General features: G+C 42.8%; 1 long non-coding RNA gene across 1 annotated transcript; it reads right to left on the bottom strand.

Moving 5' to 3' along the window:
• Positions 1 to 5373: 5373 nt before the first annotated feature.
• LOC309330937 lies at positions 5374 to 16306 on the bottom strand. Its single transcript, XR_014151649.1, has 3 exons — positions 16193 to 16306; positions 15676 to 16035; positions 5374 to 5388 (listed from the first exon to the last, which is right to left on the bottom strand). It is a non-coding gene; the product is annotated as an uncharacterized lncRNA (long non-coding RNA).
• Positions 16307 to 17142: the final 836 nt, after the last annotated feature.

The raw sequence follows: 17142 nt of genomic DNA, 5'->3' as shown, positions 1-17142 counted from the left end.
AATAAAGGACATATTTTCATAATGGTGCTGTGGGAGGTCTGCATTTTGGCCAAGATACAAAGGAGAAGTGCTATGGTGACATCAGGACAGGAGTTTTGGGCAGATGCCCATTGGGCAACATAGCAGAATGAGCTGGAAGGGGTCTCAAATGCAACACAACTGGCTTCTCACATTGGGAAGGGATGTTAAACATAATACCATAGAAAGAGACCCCTCTTCACCAGGGACTCCTGGGGAGAATCTGAAGGGCCAAATGCAGAGAACTGAGAGGCAGTATTGGTCCTTGGTCTTTAGGTTTTCCACCCCCAAAAGATGGGAATCTGTAGTAACTTTTCCTAATATAGTATGAGAACCAACTTCTGTAGGCTACATTCTGTCCAATGCAGATCTTATTCTTGGAAATAATATACATAGAAACAATCACACAGAAACACAACTTGAGGAAACAATACAATAATTTGCTCTTCCTCCCCCAAATATGAGAATTCACAGCTGTTTCCAAGGCTAGGGTAGATGCTTATTTCATGGGAGCAAATTGGAAATGAATCTGTATCAGGTGCACTCAAAGAGATTGTTGTGTGTTTGATCTTGATGGATGAATGAGGCCATGGAAGCGGGGCAAGGATCCTGACCCTAAAGGGACTAAACATACATGTGTGTGAATGTGGTGCTAAGAGTGTGACATTTTGATCAAATTTAGGAAACTTGGTCCAGCCTCCCTCTCCACAGGTCAAAGCTTGGAGAACTGGAAGATCAACAACTGTGATTACCAATGTTTTACTTACAAAGTTTTGGGAAAACCCCAAACCTGAAAACATACCCATTAATCCTAGCTGAAATTACTATTGAATCTCAGATTTTCTTCCTACCTATAATTACAGCAAAGTTCATCTAAAGGAACCCCATTCTGCCGTCTTTGGGTCATTTTGCTTTTTGCTGATATCTGTTGGCACAACCCACCGCCTTTTCCTTAGGCTGCACATGATAGGTGAGGGGCTTGCCAGTACAATTTCGCTTTGCCCAAGACTGCCAGTCAATAATTGTGGAATCCATTCATGGGTGGAGATCATTTCCTTAATAGCATCAGTGTGACTAAATAAGCTGATATCATCACACATTTCTTTCGAAAACAAAGAACACTCAATTATGACGAATGATATTTTTTGGGTGCTTCTGATTTCTCACAGGAAGAGCAAAGGTTTTTGTCTCAGTTCCCCATCTGGCAGTATCACGGTGATACTTCAACCCAACAGTGCTCTCCCGGGCACCACAGTAATAAACTGCCTCATCTTCAGCCTGGGTGTTGGAGAGGGTTAAATGGTAATTGTTCCCAGTGGAAGACGCAGTGAACCGATCTGGGATCCCTTCTCCCCTGCTGCTCCCAAAGAACACCAAGCGAGGAGCCTGTCCGGGTTTCTGCTGATGCCACTGAAAGTAGTGCCAGTTCCCACCATGACTGGCTGTGCAAGACAGTTTAGCTGTTTGGCCGAGGGTCACAGCTGAAGAAGCAGGCTGGGTCACTGTTGGTTGTGAAGTGACACCTGTACAAAGAAACAGGAAATAAATCATGAATTTGTTAAGTTACAAAAAATAGCACAAAAGCATTATGTTCCTATGATGAGTACATAGTGAAAAGAGATTCGATCTTGGTCTGTGTCCATTGATTTAGTTACAGGTAGGTAGCTGTGTTGGTCTGCCATAGTCGAAACAAAATAAAAAAATTCCTTCAGTGGCACTGTAGAGACCAACTAAGTTTGTTATTGGTATGAGCTTTCATGTGCATGTGAAGAAGTGTGCATGCACATGAGAGCTCATACCAATAACAAACTTAGTTGGTCTCTAAGGTGCTACTGGAAGGGATTTTTTTATTTAGTGTTCATTGAGTCTTCCATACTTCTATTCATTTATTCATTAAAAAATATATATTCCTCTGTCTCATGAAAAATATATCAGAGTGGTTTACAACAATATAAAAACAATAAAATCATGAAAAGTTAAAGACATGTTAAAAGCAAAAAGAAATTAAAAACAAGCATCCATAGACAATTGTGGGGGATTTACTTGAGCAGAAGCTGAGAAGTGCCAGGAAGAACAGAGGCCAGGCCATGGTGAGTTCTCTAAAGGAGTCCGGCTTCCCTTCCGAAAGAGATATAGATGGGATCCCCTTCATCCTCCTTGAAGTCCCCCAGAAATACCAAATGACTCCTTCATGCAAATTGGCTCTGTGCTCATTGGTTCTGCAAGAACTTCTTTATCTCCTTGCATTTGCATAGAGGTGCAGAAAGACAGATATACAGAGCTTTTCACTTTCAAAATTCCAGAAAAGTTTGACCGGTGTGGGCTAAAAAGCATTGGTTTGGGGGGGGCAGGTGACCAGGTGGTATTTGACATGATATCACTTCACTGTTTGCATCCCTGTCTCCAAATAAGTTAATGTCATCACAGATTCTTGCCCAAAACAGACAATACACATAAAGGCTCCAAGAAACCCTTGAATGATTTCGCCTGCCTCACCCTAAAGAGGAAAGGAGAAGGTTTTTGTCTCACTTCTCGCTCAGATTGTACCACTGTGGAACCCTTGAATGATGCTGTGCTCCCAGTCACAACAGTAATAGACAGCCTCATCTTCAGCCTGGATGTTGGAGATCATCAAATAGCCCATGTTGCCAGAGATGGAGCAAGTGAAGCGATCAAAGATGCCTGTTCTCCGGCTAGATCCATAGCACAGAAAAAGAGGACCCTCTCCAGGTCTCTGCTGAAACCAGTGAAATCCATCCCATTTACTGCCACCGTTTCTAGAGCAGGAAAGTTTAGCTGTTTGGCCCAAGGAGACAGACTCAGAGGCAGGTTGAGTCAAGGTTGGCTGTGAACTGACACCTTGAAAAACACACACAAAGAAAGATGCCCCTTGAGAATCATAGAATCCTACAATTGTAGAGGTGGAACACCCCCAGGGGCCATCTAGTCCAACCCCCTTCAATGCAGAAATCTCAGCTGAAGCTTCCAGGACACATGACCATCCAACCTGTGCTTAAAGCCCTCCAAGGAAGGAGTGTCTACAACTTCTAGAGTCCTACCCTCCAGAGCAGGAGAAAACAAGCTTGTTCTCTCTTCCATGTGATAGCCTTTGGGATATTTGAAGATGCCTATCATATCTCCCCACAAGTCTCCTCTTTTCCAGGCTAGACATACCCAGCTCCTTCAAGTGTTCCTCATAAGGCTTGGTTTCCAGGCCCTTGGTCATGTTGGTTGAGAAGTGACTGAGGACAAATGGGCTTTCCACGCTTTTTAGCTCTTTAGTTCAAAAGCTCCTCTTACAGCAACAAAATTAGGCCCCAGAGTGCTAGTTCATTCTCAGCTCTGGGGAGGAAAAGGGAAGGTTTTTGTCTCAGTTCCCCATCAGATTGTATCATGGTGGAGCTTGTTACTCCCAGTGTACTCCCAATCAGCACAGTGATAAAATGCCTCATCTTCAGCCTGGATGTTGGAGATGGTCAAATAGCCCATGTTGCCAGAGGTAGAGCCAGTGAACCAATCTGAGATCCCTGTTCTCCAGCTAGATCCATAGCACAGAAAAAGAGGAGCCTCTCCAGGTCTCTGCTGAAGCCAGTGAAATTCATTCCACTTACTGCCACCATTTCTTGAGCAGGAGAGTTTAGCTTTTTGGCCCAAAGAGACAGACTCAGAGGCAGGTTGAGTCAAGGCTGGCTGTGAACTGACACCTTGTCATCAAGAAAGAGGGCAGAAAGCATGAGTTGGAGACATTCTGCATGTTCTCAGATATCACAGAGGTACTCAGTCTCCATGACAAGCACAGAGTGTTACTGGGGCAACCCAGACAGATGGACAGAGTATAAATAATAAAATTATTATAGTGGAAATACGCTTCTGGAGTGAGTCCTCCATACCCTTACCTAAGCAGAAGCTGAGAAGTGCCAGGAAAAACAGAGGCTGTGCCATGGTGAACTCTCCAAAAGGGTGTGGCTTCCTTTGGGAAAGAGATCAAGATGGGATCTTCTTCCTCCTTTCTAAACCCCCCTATAAATACCAAAGGGGTTCTTCATGCAAATTGGTTCTACAGTGACTGGCTCTGCAGGAAGTTATTTGACTCCTTGTCCAAAGCCAATGTTCTAAGGAGACATTTGCACAAGAGTGATGGGGACAGAATTCAAAACTCCCATTATTCAAGGCTTGTTCTCCAACAAGAAATTTCAATAGCATGAACAGTTTCTGACATCTGGGCACAGTGCTGCGCCTCAGATTTCAGAATAAAACTGCAGAGTGGAAGGAAAGGAGGACCTTTTCTGCCTCCTCACTTCCAGCCACTCTCTGAAGACTGGAGAAGAGACCCTTTAGTGGGGAAGCATGGCTTTGTTTTTTGCAGTCTTCAGATGAGGACTAGACCATGTGAAAAAAAGGATATAAGATTTTAGCTGCAGTTCATTCATTTTCAGCTTTGTATTCTTCTTATAAAAAAGTGTGCCTGGACATTCCGTTGTTGCGCCCTCAACCAAAGTGTAAAGTGCCCTTTAGCTCCTCGCTTTCATATCTCAGAGCTCCAAACCAGAAGGTGCTCTGGCAGGACCCTGCTAATGTCTCAGTTTCATTGAGAAAAATTGTGGGAGAGTATGTAACATTTGTTGAGGGATATGTGTAAGGCTCTTCTTTCTCACCATAAACACCAAACCCTTTTTAAAAAGGAGAGACTTGGCAGGTGCGGTGAATTTTCTGAAGATGTGAATCCTTCCATTGTGCCACTTTCTGGCCAAGACAGGGCTGATTTTGAAATACAGTTGTACCTTGGGTTAAGTACTTAATTCGTTCTGGAGGTCCGTTCTTAACCTGAAACTCTTCTTAACCTGAAGCACCACTTTGGCTTTTGGGGCCTCCTACTGCTGCCGCACGATTTCTATTCTCATCCTGAAACAAAGTTCTTAACCTGAGGTACTATTTCTGGGTTAGCGGAGACTGCAACCTGAAGCGTCTGTAACCTGAAGTGTATGTAACCCGAGGTACCACTATACTACAAACACACACAAATACACACACACACACACAGACACATTTTTAAGCTTCTCGTGGAAACCATCACAGACTGCCCTCTTCCTTCCAAGGCTTTCAAGACTCACAAAACTTTCCAAAGCATGAGACGAAGGTGAATCGGTTGGGAGTGAGGTTGCCTCGGCCTCTGCTGTGTGCACACTGAGAGTGATGGTTGGATTTCTGTGCAGAAATGAGTAGGAAGGGCAGCTGGGGGTGGAAAGCTGAGCAGGTGTGTCCTTCTGAGCTGCCTCCTGCTTCATTGGCTCTGCAGCTGCTGGCGATGCTCACACTCTCCGTGGCAGTTAAATTCTATGAAATGTGGGGAAGGTGGTCCAACTTCTCCCCCTACAGACAGACGCAGGAAATGTCAGGTTCTAAAGCATTTCTCAGAAACCAGTTAAATGCAATTGTAGTGGGACAGTGTTTGAGAAGTTGAGTCCAAGATGAAGAAAGTATATAAACAGGTTAAGAAGAATTCCTGGAGAGAAATTGTTCTAATGGGTGATCTAAATGGGGTGGTTTCACTAGAAGCAGATAGGTGTAGGGAAGGAGGAAGTAAGAATGGGAAACTACCAAAATCTTTTTTCTCAATGGTTGAAAATGGTAATCTGATAGATATATGGCGTTTGAAACACCCACTAGATAAACAATTTACCTTCCACTCCGAACCAAATAAGTCGATGTCACGTATCGATCAGATATGGATCTCAAGCGAACTATGCCCAAGAACTAAACTAATAGAAATAAGACCAAGTGCAATTTCAGACCATAACCCGATAGAGTTAGAATTAAAAAGCCTGGAGCCAAGAACTTTTAGATGGAGATTAAAGGATTATCTTCTGGAAGACCAAAAAATTGTTGAAACTGCGCAGGAAAAGTTAAAGCAATATTTCACTGAAAATTGTGGTAAAGGAACAAAGATCAATGTAGTGTGGGATGCAAGTAAGGCAGTAATAAGAGGCTACTTTATCGAGCAGAACATAATTAAAAATAAGAATAGAGAGAAAGGAAAAGAGGAAATTCTGAAGCAGATAATGATAAATGAACAAAAATTGTCTCAGAAACCCAACTGTCAAAAAGCAAAAGAAAGAATTAAAATCCTGCAAGCACAATTTGCCACAATAATTAATAGAGAAGTGGAGTGGAACATTAAAAGATTAAGACAAAAAAAATTCGAGTTTTCAAACAAATCCGGCAAGTGGCTTGCATGGCAAATCAAAAAGAGAAAGGAACAGACTACAATAAACAAAATAAAAGTGGGAGACGAAGAGAAAACTGACCCTAGGGAGATTAGGAGAGAGTTTCTTAACTATTACAGAAGTTTATATTCCAAAAAAGAGAGAGTTAGCTTAAGGAAAATAGAGAGATTTCTGAAGGACAAAGGAGTGCAGAAAATCTCAATGGAGGATAGACAACGATTAAATACTCCCATTGGAAGTGATGAAATAGAAGATGTAATTAAAGACCTAAAGAGGGGAAAAGCCCCGGGTCCCGATGGATTCACTGCAGGTTATTATAAAGAGATGAAACCCATTTTGGTGGGACCTTTAAAAGAAACTATAGACAATATTTTAAGGAAAGGAGAACTCCCTGAGACCTGGAAAGAGGCATTTATTACATTCATCCCCAAGCAAGATGCAGATCTAACCCAGGTCAAAAATTATAGACCAATCTCACTGTTGAATATAGACTATAAAATATTCGCAGGGATCCTGGCAAAAAGGTTGAAAAGGTTGTTATCAGAAATTATCCATAGGGACCAAGCGGGATTCCTGCCAGGTCGGCAGATGAGAGACAACACAAGAATTATAATCGACATGTTAGAGTACCTATCTGCCAGGATTGACAAACAGGTTACAATGATGTTTGTAGATGCCGAGAAGGCATTTGATAATGTTATTTGGGACTTCATGCTGAAAAATATGGAACATATGGAGGTGGGAAATGACTTCTTTAATGGAGTGAAAGCCATATATACAGACTAGAAAGCGAAGTTGATTATCAATAATATAGTAACAGAAGAGATAAAGATACAAAGAGGAACAAGACAGGGTTGTCCACTCTCCCCGCTTCTGTTTATAATGACCCTAGAAGTTTTATTAAATTCTATAAGACAGAACCAAAGAATAAAAGGAGTGCAAATTGGAAAGAACGAATATAAGATCAAAGCCTTCGCAGATGATGTAGTAATAATGACAGAAGAACCAACAATTGCGACAGGAGAAATACTAAAAGAATTAGACCAGTTTGGAGAGGTAGCAGGGTTCAAAATAAATAAGTGTATAACAAAAATAATAGGTAAAAACTTGGATCAGAAATCAACAGAAACAATTCAACAGCAAACGCAAATAGAGGTGGTTAAAAAAGTGAAATATCTAGGTATCTGGATAACACCTAAGAATATAGACTTATTTAAAAACAACTATGAACTGGCGTGGAGGGAAATAAAAAGAGATCTGGAAATTTGGAGAAGACTGAATTTGTCATTCTGGGGAAGGATCAACACGATCAAGATGAATGTGCTTCCAAGACTGATGTTTTTGTTTCAATCCATCCCTATAATTAAAGGTAGCCGAATCTTCAAAGAATGGCAACGAGTGCTCTCGAGATATATCTGGCAGGGAAAGAAACCTAGGATTCAGTTTAAATTATTAACAGATATAAAGGAAAGAGGGGGTTTCGCCTTGCCGGATATAAAGTTATACTATGAGGCGGTTTGCCTATGTTGGGTCAAAGATTGGGTAAAGTTAGAGAACAGGGAACTACTTGACCTGGAGGGCCACGACAACAACTTCGGCTGGCACGCCTATTTATGGCGGGATAAATGGAAAATATATAAGGGTTTTAGGAACCATATCTTTAGAGGGCCATTAATTGAAACATGGGAAAAATATAAAAATTTACTGGAACCGAAAACACCACATTGGCTTTCGCCTCTGGAAGTCATGTGTGTGAAGACTACCAATATGAGAAGTAACTGGGCAACATATAATCAGTTAATAATCAAAGAGGAGGGGAATTGGAAGATACGACCGTACGACCAGGTCAAAGAATATGTTTATGATTGGCTACACCATCTCCAGGTGAACCAAATGTTTAGAAAGGATTTTAAGGAAAGAGGTTATGGAGAGAAGGAATCCAAGTTTCAAATAGAGATTATAAATAAAGAAGAGAAAATTATATCGAAAATGTATAGGATATTGTTGGATTGGAATCTAGGAGATGAGGAAGTGAAGTGTGTGATGATCCGCTGGGCAAAGGATGTAGGACATAATATACTATTTGAAGATTGGGAGAAACTTTGGAAGGAAGGACTTAGTTTCACGGCATGTATAACGATAAAAGAAAACGTAATGAAGATGTTTTATAGGTGGTATTTAACACCTATGAAACTATCGAAAATGTACAAGGTGGATAACAAGTGTTGGAAATGTAAGGTTAGTGTGGGCTCCTTCTACCATATGTGGTGGGAGTGTGGAAGGGTGAAACAGTTCTGGGAAAAGATTTACACGGAATTAAAGAAGATCCTAAAATATACGTTTTCAAAGAAAGCAGAAATCTTTTTATTAGGTATATTAGGTCATGAGATAAAAAAAGAAGACTGTAGATTAGTATATTATGCAGTTGCAGCGGCAAGAGTAATGCTGGCCCAGATGTGGAAAAAGCAGGAAACTCCAACGGTGGAGGAGTGGAGATCAAAGTTGTTAGATTACATGGAATTGGATAGACTCACAGGTAAAGTAAGATATACAAAAAACCAAAAGTTCACCAAGGATTGGGGAAAATATGTAGATTATCTGGAATTCATTAACCAAGGGAAAATAACGCTAAAGGGATACAGAGACGTACTGTGAAAAAATAAGAGTTATTGTTGAAAGATAATAGGAGACTAAATAATCTATGAGGATAATATAAACTAAGAAATGTATATGAAGAGATATAATGACAATATAGACTAAGAAATGTGTAACTTAAAGTATTACTTCGAATGATTCTGGGAGTAGCTAAAGGAAGTCTAGAAAGCAAAGATCAGGTTATGTGGTGGATGTAAATACTAAGTTTATGTATATATATATCTTTTTCTTCTTTATTTATTTCACTTTTACTTTGTCTCTTTATATTGTACTGTACTTTTATTTTTTTTCTGTTTGTATGTGTGTATATATATATATTTTTTTCTTTTTTATGAAGCAAAGCAATAAAAAACAATATGTGAAAAAAAAAGAAGAATTCCTGGAGAGAGATAGCTCAGTTGGTAGAGCATGAGACTCTGAATCTCAGAGTTGATGCTTCAAGCCCCATATTGGGCAAAAGATTCCTGCATAGCAGGGGGTTGGACTAGATGACCCTCGTGGTCCCTTCCAACACTTCCAGGAAAGCTCTGGACCAGTTCCAACTGGACTTCATCACCAACTGCCCTAGGGGAAGGATCCTGATGCCTTTTTCATATGCATCCCACCTCAGGAATTTTGCCAAAACATTTGCTGCCCTTCAAAGTATTTTGAATGCAGTTTCTGTTCTCATTCGCTAATGGAGAATGGCTCAAAAAATAAGACAACAGCTACACTCAAATAAGACAACAGCTACACTCAAATAAAGCAAAAACTACACTCAAGGCCAACTGAAGCTCTATAATGACCTAACATTCCTATGTGGTTGTGTCACTGTGTGCTGCTCACTGCTGTCATCAGACAGACAGTAATAAACAGCCTTCTCTTCTGCTTCAAGATAGGAAATGGTTCAGCTGGCAGAGTTAACAGTTTGGCACTTTCCTGCTCAAAAAAGCTCTTGAATCATTCAGGTGACCTACTATAGGGAGGAAAGGAGAAGGTTTTTGTCTCAGTTCCCCATCAGATTGTATCACTGTGATACTTCCAGCCACCAGTGCCCTCCAGAGCACCACAGTAATAAACTGCCTCATCTTCAGCCTGGATGTTGGAGATGGTTAAAGAGCCAATGTTCCCGGATTCAGAGCCAGTGAACCGATCTGGGATCCCTTCTCCCCTGGTGCTGGTACCAGCAAACACAAAGCGAGGAGCCTGTCCAGGTTTCTGTTAATACCAGCCAAAGCTGCCCCAGCTACCACTACTTCTAGAGCAGGAGAGTTTCACAGTTTGGCCCAGGGACACAGACTTCGAGGCTGGCTGAGTTACAGTCTGTGAAATGACACCTTTGCAAAAAGAAAAAGAAAAAAACTATGCATCATTTTCTGTGTTTATAATGATCAGAAAAGCATTGTGTTTCTATGATAAATTACAAAAGGTGGATGGGTTTGTTGCTTGACCCATTATCTCAGCACAAGATGACCTGATCCTATTAACCAACCAGAACCAGACCTGAGCAGTAGCTGAGAACGGCGAAGAGAAGAAGGAGCCAAGCCATGGTGAAGTCAAAGGAAGGGAGAGTCCCAGAGACAAACAGCTCTTCAGTCTAGATGCACCTTCCTCCTCCTCCCCTCTTAAAACCCCAGAAATGAGAAATGATCTCTCATGCAAATAGGTCCGCATCCATTGGCTTTTCAGAGGAGGGTGGGATGTGGGAGGATGGGAGGATGTGTGTGTTCCACTTATGTCCTGAAGCTGCACAGGAACCTGAAAGCAAAACTATCTTCATTCTCCAGGCTGCTCCTTGCGCTGCAGCAAAAGTGCTCCCCAGAATTGCAAAACCAGCCAGAGGGATGGGCCAGTATAGCATCCCTTGTTCACCCCCTGACTCACAAGGGAGAGGTGGATTAACACCAGTTTCATGTGTTCTCAAAACCAGCTCCATCTGTGGGTAGATTTTTGAGAGACCATTTCATAAAATCAGCCCAGTTTAGCAAAATGAAGCCAGGAACACCACCTTCCAGACCTATCCAAACCTCTCTCTGTTCTTCATCAAGGGAAGCAAAGGGCACCATAAAATTCGAAGGAGATATTCCTGGCAGGAAAGGTACTTTGGGAGGACTCAAGCAGGGCTTCTTAGGGGTGTAGTAGCCTGGGAAGGGGGCTTGATTTGAGGAGATTCCTGAGGGCCAGAGAGACGGGCCTGGAGGGCCACATCTTGCCCATGAGCCTGAGATTCATCACATCTCCTCCAGATGGAAAAAGAAGGGCTGAAGCCACTAAACACCAATGATCAGCTCATCAATCTGGGAGAGGAATACAAAGTCAGAACCAGGCCCCCTTCAAAGTGACTGCTTAGCTCCTTCGTCATCTGAGTGTATTCTGTTTTTTTTTAATGAATATTTATTAGCATTTTCAGAAACAAAACAAAAACAAAAAGTAACAAAAATACAAAAATACAAAACTTAAAAACAATTAAAAATACATAAAATTCCAATTACTTCTTTTCTTTTAACTTGTTTCTCAGACCTCCTCACACCTCCCCTTCTTGTATTCCAATTTAAATTATTAGCTCAGCAAGTCCTTATTACTTATTTCTCAACTTTAACTTAATAATTTATTTTAGCATGTTGCTTTTTACTTTTCCTCTTTCTTCCATTTCCTCAATTTATTTTTGCCAACCTTATTTTCATTTAATTTAAACCATTTTAAAGACCAGTTTTAGCTTATCCAAACTTAAACATCAATACTTATACATCATTACTCATTCTTAAACATTTTTCCTAAAGTCGACCAAAATTTCCCTTCCACGACTTTCCCATCTGAGTGTATTCTAAGGCAGATAAAGCTGTGTGCAGACACTGGAGTTTCATGCATGAGGAACACCCAGATAAAATGCTCATCTGTTTAACTTTTTACTGCAGGTGCAAATCTGTCAAATGTAGAGAAACGGAGCTAACATCTCCCCCTGGTGCCTAAAGCTCTGATATGCACAAAGGAGGTTGGGAGGAGGCCATGGTGATGGTTCCCCACCTGTATGCTGCTTTGTCAGGGGCCTGACTAGATGATAACCCAGCTGGGCCATGGGTGGGTTGAAGGGGTGGGTGGAAAGGTGAGGACAGATCTTCCCTACTCCTGGCAAAACACAAAGATAAAGCAGAGAATCCTGGAGGGAATCTTGTTTCCTCCCAGATGTTGTTAGACTGCAACACCCTCCACCCCTGAGCTTTCAGATGGTTGTTTATTGAATCTAGGATTTTCATCAAACCTATAATTTCAGGAGAATTCATCTTAAGTACACATTTGAATTCATGTCATTCCAAATGAAATTTAGATCATAATTTCCAGTTCTCATGGAACCCCATCCTGCCCTCACTGGGTCATTTTGCATTTTGCTGATATCTGTTGGCACAACCTTATTCACAACCCAGTCCACACCCACAGCCTTTTCCTTGGGGAATGCCTGCAAGGCTGCACATGATAGGTGAGGGACTTGCCAGTACAATTTCGCTTTGCCCAAGACTGCCAGTCCATAATTGTGGAGTCCATTCATGGGTGGAGATCATTTCCTTAATAGCGTCAATGTGACTAAATAACTTGATATCATCACACGTTCCTGTCAAAAACAAAGACTGCTCAACTATGACTAGTCAAATTTTTGGGTTCTTCTTGTTTTCTCACTTTAGGGAGGTAGAGCAAAGGTTTTTGTCTCAGTTCCCCGTTAGGTTGAACCACTGTGAAATGTTTTACTTTTATCCTCCCAAGCAAGACAATAATAAACTGCCTCATCTTCAGGCTGGGTGTTGGAGATGGTTAAATAGCCAGTGTTCCCAGAGATAGAGGCAGTGAACCGATCTGGGATCCCTTCTCCCCGGGTGCTGGTACTATAGATCACAAAGCGAGGAGCCTCTCCAGGTTTCTGTTGATGCCACTGAAAGTGGTACCAGCTCCCACCATGACTCCCAGTGCAGGAGAGTTTAGTTGTTTGGCCGGGGGCCACAGAAGAAGAAGCAGGCTGGGTGACTGTTGGTTGTGAACTGACACCTTTGCAAAAGAAATAGGAAATGAATCATGACTTTCTTAAGTTACACAAATATCACAAAAGCATTATGTTCCTATGATGAGTACATTGTGAAAAGAGATTTGATCTTGGCCTGTGTTCACTGAGTCCTCCATACTCTTATTTATAAAAGTATTTATATTCCTCTGTCTCACAAAATAGAAGATCACTGTGGTTTACAACAATATAAAAACAATAAAATCATAGAAAGTTAAAGAAAAGTTAAAAGCAAAAAGAAATTACAAAGAAGCATCCATAGACAATTGTGGGGGATTTACCTGAGCAGTAGCTGAGAAGTGCCAGGAAAAACAGAGGCCAGGCCATGGTGAGCTCTCTAAAGGAGTCTGGCTTCCCTTCTGAAAGAGATCTAGATGGGATCCTCTTCATCCTCTCTGAAGTCCCCCAGAAATACCAAATGAATCTGTCATGCAAATTGGCTCTGTGCTCATTGGTTCTGCAAGAACTTCTTTATCTCCTTGCATTTGCATAGAGGTGCAGACAGACAGATATACAGAGCTTTTCCCTTTCAAAATTCCAGAAAAGGTTTGACCAGTGTGGGCTAAAAAGCATTGGTTTGGGGGGGGGGTTGACCAGGTGGTATTTAACGTGATATCACTTCACTGTCTGCATCCCTGTCTCCAAATAAGTTGATGTCATCACAGATTCTTGTCCAAAACAGACAATACACAAAAAGGCTCCAAGAGACTCTAGAATGATTCTGCCTGCCTCACCTTAGAGAGGAAAGGAGAAGGTTTTTGTCTCACTTCTCCCTCAGATTGTACCACTGTGGAACCCTTGAATGATGCTATGCTCCCAGTCACAACAGTAATAGACAGCCTCATCTTCAGCCTGGATGTTGGAGATCATCAAATAGCCCATGTTGCCAGAGACGGAGCCAGTGAACCGATCTGAGATCCCTGTTCTCCGGCTAGATCCATAGCACAGAAAAAGAGGAGCCTCTCCTGGTCTCTGCTGAAGCCAGTGAAATCCATCCCACCATTTCTTGAGCAGGAGAGTTCAGCTGTTTGGCCCAAGGAGACAGACTCAGAGGCAGGCTGAGTTAAGGTTGGCTGTGAACTGATCCCTTGTCATCAAGAAAAGAGGGAAAAGCATGCGTTGGATACATTTTGCATGGTCTCAGATATCGCAGAGGCACTCAGTCTCCATGACAAGGACAGTCTGTGACTGGGGCAACCCAGCCAGATGGGCAGGGTATAAATAATAAAAATATTAAATCATTATAGTGGAAATAGTTTTGTTGAGTGAGTCCTCCATAGCTTTACCTGAGCAGTAGTAGCTGAGAAGTGCCAGGAAAAACAGAGGCCGTGCCATGGTGACCTCTCCAAAGGAGTCTGGCTTCATTTGGGAAAGCAATCAAGTTGGGATATTTTTTCCTCCTATCTAAATCCCCCTATAAATACCAAATGGGTTCTTCATGCAAATAGGCTCTGCACTAATTGGTTCTGCAAGAACTTATTTAACTCCTTGTTTGTGTCTGTCCAAAGCCCATGTTCAAAGGAGACATTTGCCCAAGAGTGATGGGGTTTGGTTTTCACTCTGGCCAGAAGAAACAGGAGCCAGCAATGGACTTTCAGGACAGGACTTGAGGGCGGACGACCGAGGTTCCTATAGCAGAATGAGCAGGAGGGTCCCTAAAGACAGCAGGTCTACTGGCTTCACACATTTGGAAGGGAAGTTAATGCACATTCCCATCTAAAGAGCCTATCTCCCCAACTAGTCCATTAATTCCACATTACCTCAGCTCAGGGGTGGGGAACATTTTTCTGACAGAGGGGTTCATCCCCACCTGGGCAATTTTCCAGCTTGGGTGGGGCCTGAGGCAAAGCTGCTCAGAGCAACACCAATAGATTTTCATCCTTGCACCACAGGCTAGTTTCTGCACTCTCAGCCCACAATTGATTCCTCATTTTCAGGCAATCCAGAGGCAATATCAGAGTTCAAAAACAGAATCCGGATGGTCGGAAATACTGAAGGAGAAGGCAAAGCAGGGGTTAGGGTGAGGTGGTGGCCTGGGGAGAGAGGGGGCAGCTTAAGAGGGGAATGACATGGGGAAATGGGGAGGCCTGGGAGGTTTTATTTGGGGCCCAGCCGAGAAGATTTTCAGCTCCACACTAACAGCAGCACTGGAAAGAGTGGCAGCCAAACCGAAAGAAATAACATCATAGCCGTCAACAGTCCTGTTTTAAGTGGGACATTCTGGGATCACTTCTGCTTGCATCCAAGAATGCCTGTCTTTTGGTCCAGCGCTCTGAAATGAGCCCTCACACCAGAGGACTGAACCAAAAAATGCTCACTCTGGTGTGAGTCGGCAGGGTGACGCCAAAGCACCTTCCTGACTCTTCTGACTCGCACCAGAGCTCTGGACCAGAAGGTGCTCCGTCACAACCCTGCTAAGTCTCAATTTCTGCGAGAAATGAGGAACAGATGTAAGGCTATTCTTTCTCACCATTCATGCCAAACACTTTTTAAAAGGAGAGGCTTAGTGAATTTTCAGAAGATGTGAATAGTTCCCTTTTCCCACTTCCTGGCCAAGACAGGGCTGATTTCCAAATAACACAAAGAAGAAGAACGTGCGCGCGCGCACATAAACGCATGCATATAAGCTTCTCGTGGAAACCACCATAGACTGCCCTCTTCCTTCCAACTCTTTTATGAGAGCTCTGGGCCTGTTCCACCTGGACTTCCACCTGGACTCAAAAAAGCTCTTGAATCATTCTGGTTACCTACTCTAGGGAGGAAGAGTGAAGGTTTTTGTCTCACTTCCCCATCAGATTGTATCACTGTGATACTTCCAGCCACCAGTGCCCTCCCAGGCACCACAGTGATAAACTGCCTCATCTTCAGTCTGGATGTTGGAGATGGTTAAAGAGCCAATGTTCCCGGATTCAGAGCCAGTGAACCGATCTGGGATCCCTTCTCCCCTGTCGCTGGAGCCATACCACACAAAGCGAGGAGCCTGCCCAGGTTTCTGTTGATACCAGCCAAAGCTTTGCCAGCTACCACTACTTCTAGAGCAGGTGAGCTTCACAGTTTGGCCCAGGGACACAGACTCCGAGGCTGGCTGAGTTACAATCTGTGAAATGACACCTTTGCAAAAAGAAAAAGAAAAAAGACTATGCATCATTTTCTGTGTTTATAATGATCAGAAAGCATTGTCTTTCTACGGTAAATTACATGAGTTTGTTGCTTGACCCATTATCTCAGCACAAGCCGACGTGTTCCCATTAACCACCCAGAACCAGACCTGAGCAGTAGCTGAGAAGAGTGAAGAGAAGAAGGAGCCAAGCCATGGTGAAGTCAAAGGGAAGGAGAGTCCCAGAGACAAACAGCTCTTCAATCTAGCTGCACCTTCCTCGTCTCTTAAATCCCCAGAAATGAGAAATAATCTCTCATGCAAATAGGTCTGCATCCATTGGCTTTGTTAGAGGCATCATGCGGAAATTTGATGAATGTCTGACAAATGACCACAGAGATTTTTTTGCCTGAAGGGGGTGATGTAAAACAAGGACATAATTTATTTGACTTGTGAACCACAGAGGTGAGGAACCTCAGGACTCAGGGCCAAACTTCTGGTAGTCCCTCTGATCCTTGGCCTTTTCCCAGGACATGCCCCCTTTCCCAAGGACACGCCTCTCACTGACATGGCTCCATTGCTCTGGTCTGCCTGGACTGCATCCATGAATGGTGATTGTGTCACTGGCCTGCCTGGGCAGAGGATGGAGAGACATGTGCATCTGACTTTGGCATGGATGTGAATTGGTCTAGTGAGCAATTATAAGAGTCTCACATCGATTGCTCTGTCCACCCCCTTTTGGACTCCTGTATGTTTACCACTTTTAGGTGGCCCCTGAAATAGGGAATGTGGCCCTTGTGCTGAATACATTTTCCCCCAGCCCTGGTCTGGAGGGAGGATGTGTGTGTTTCATTTATGTCCTGAAGTTGCACAGGAAAACCTGAAGGCAAAGATGTCTTCATTCTCCACGCTCTCCTTGCGCTGCAGCAAAAGTTGGGAGCTAGAATTGCAAAAGCAGCCAGAGGGATGGGCCAGGACAGCATCCCTTGTTCACCTCCTGACCATAGCTGTCTATTTTTCCCTTTTCTTGTGAGGAATCCTATTTGGAATAAGGGAATTTCCCTTTGAAAAAGGGAAACGTTGACAGCTATGCCCCTGACTCACAAGGGAGAGGTGGATTA

The sequence above is a fragment of the Podarcis erhardii genome (assembly GCF_964252035.2).
Source record: "Podarcis erhardii genome assembly, chromosome: 15".
In the NCBI taxonomy this organism is placed as follows: Eukaryota; Metazoa; Chordata; class Lepidosauria; order Squamata; family Lacertidae; genus Podarcis; species Podarcis erhardii.
This window is presented reverse-complemented; position numbering and strand designations above follow the sequence as displayed.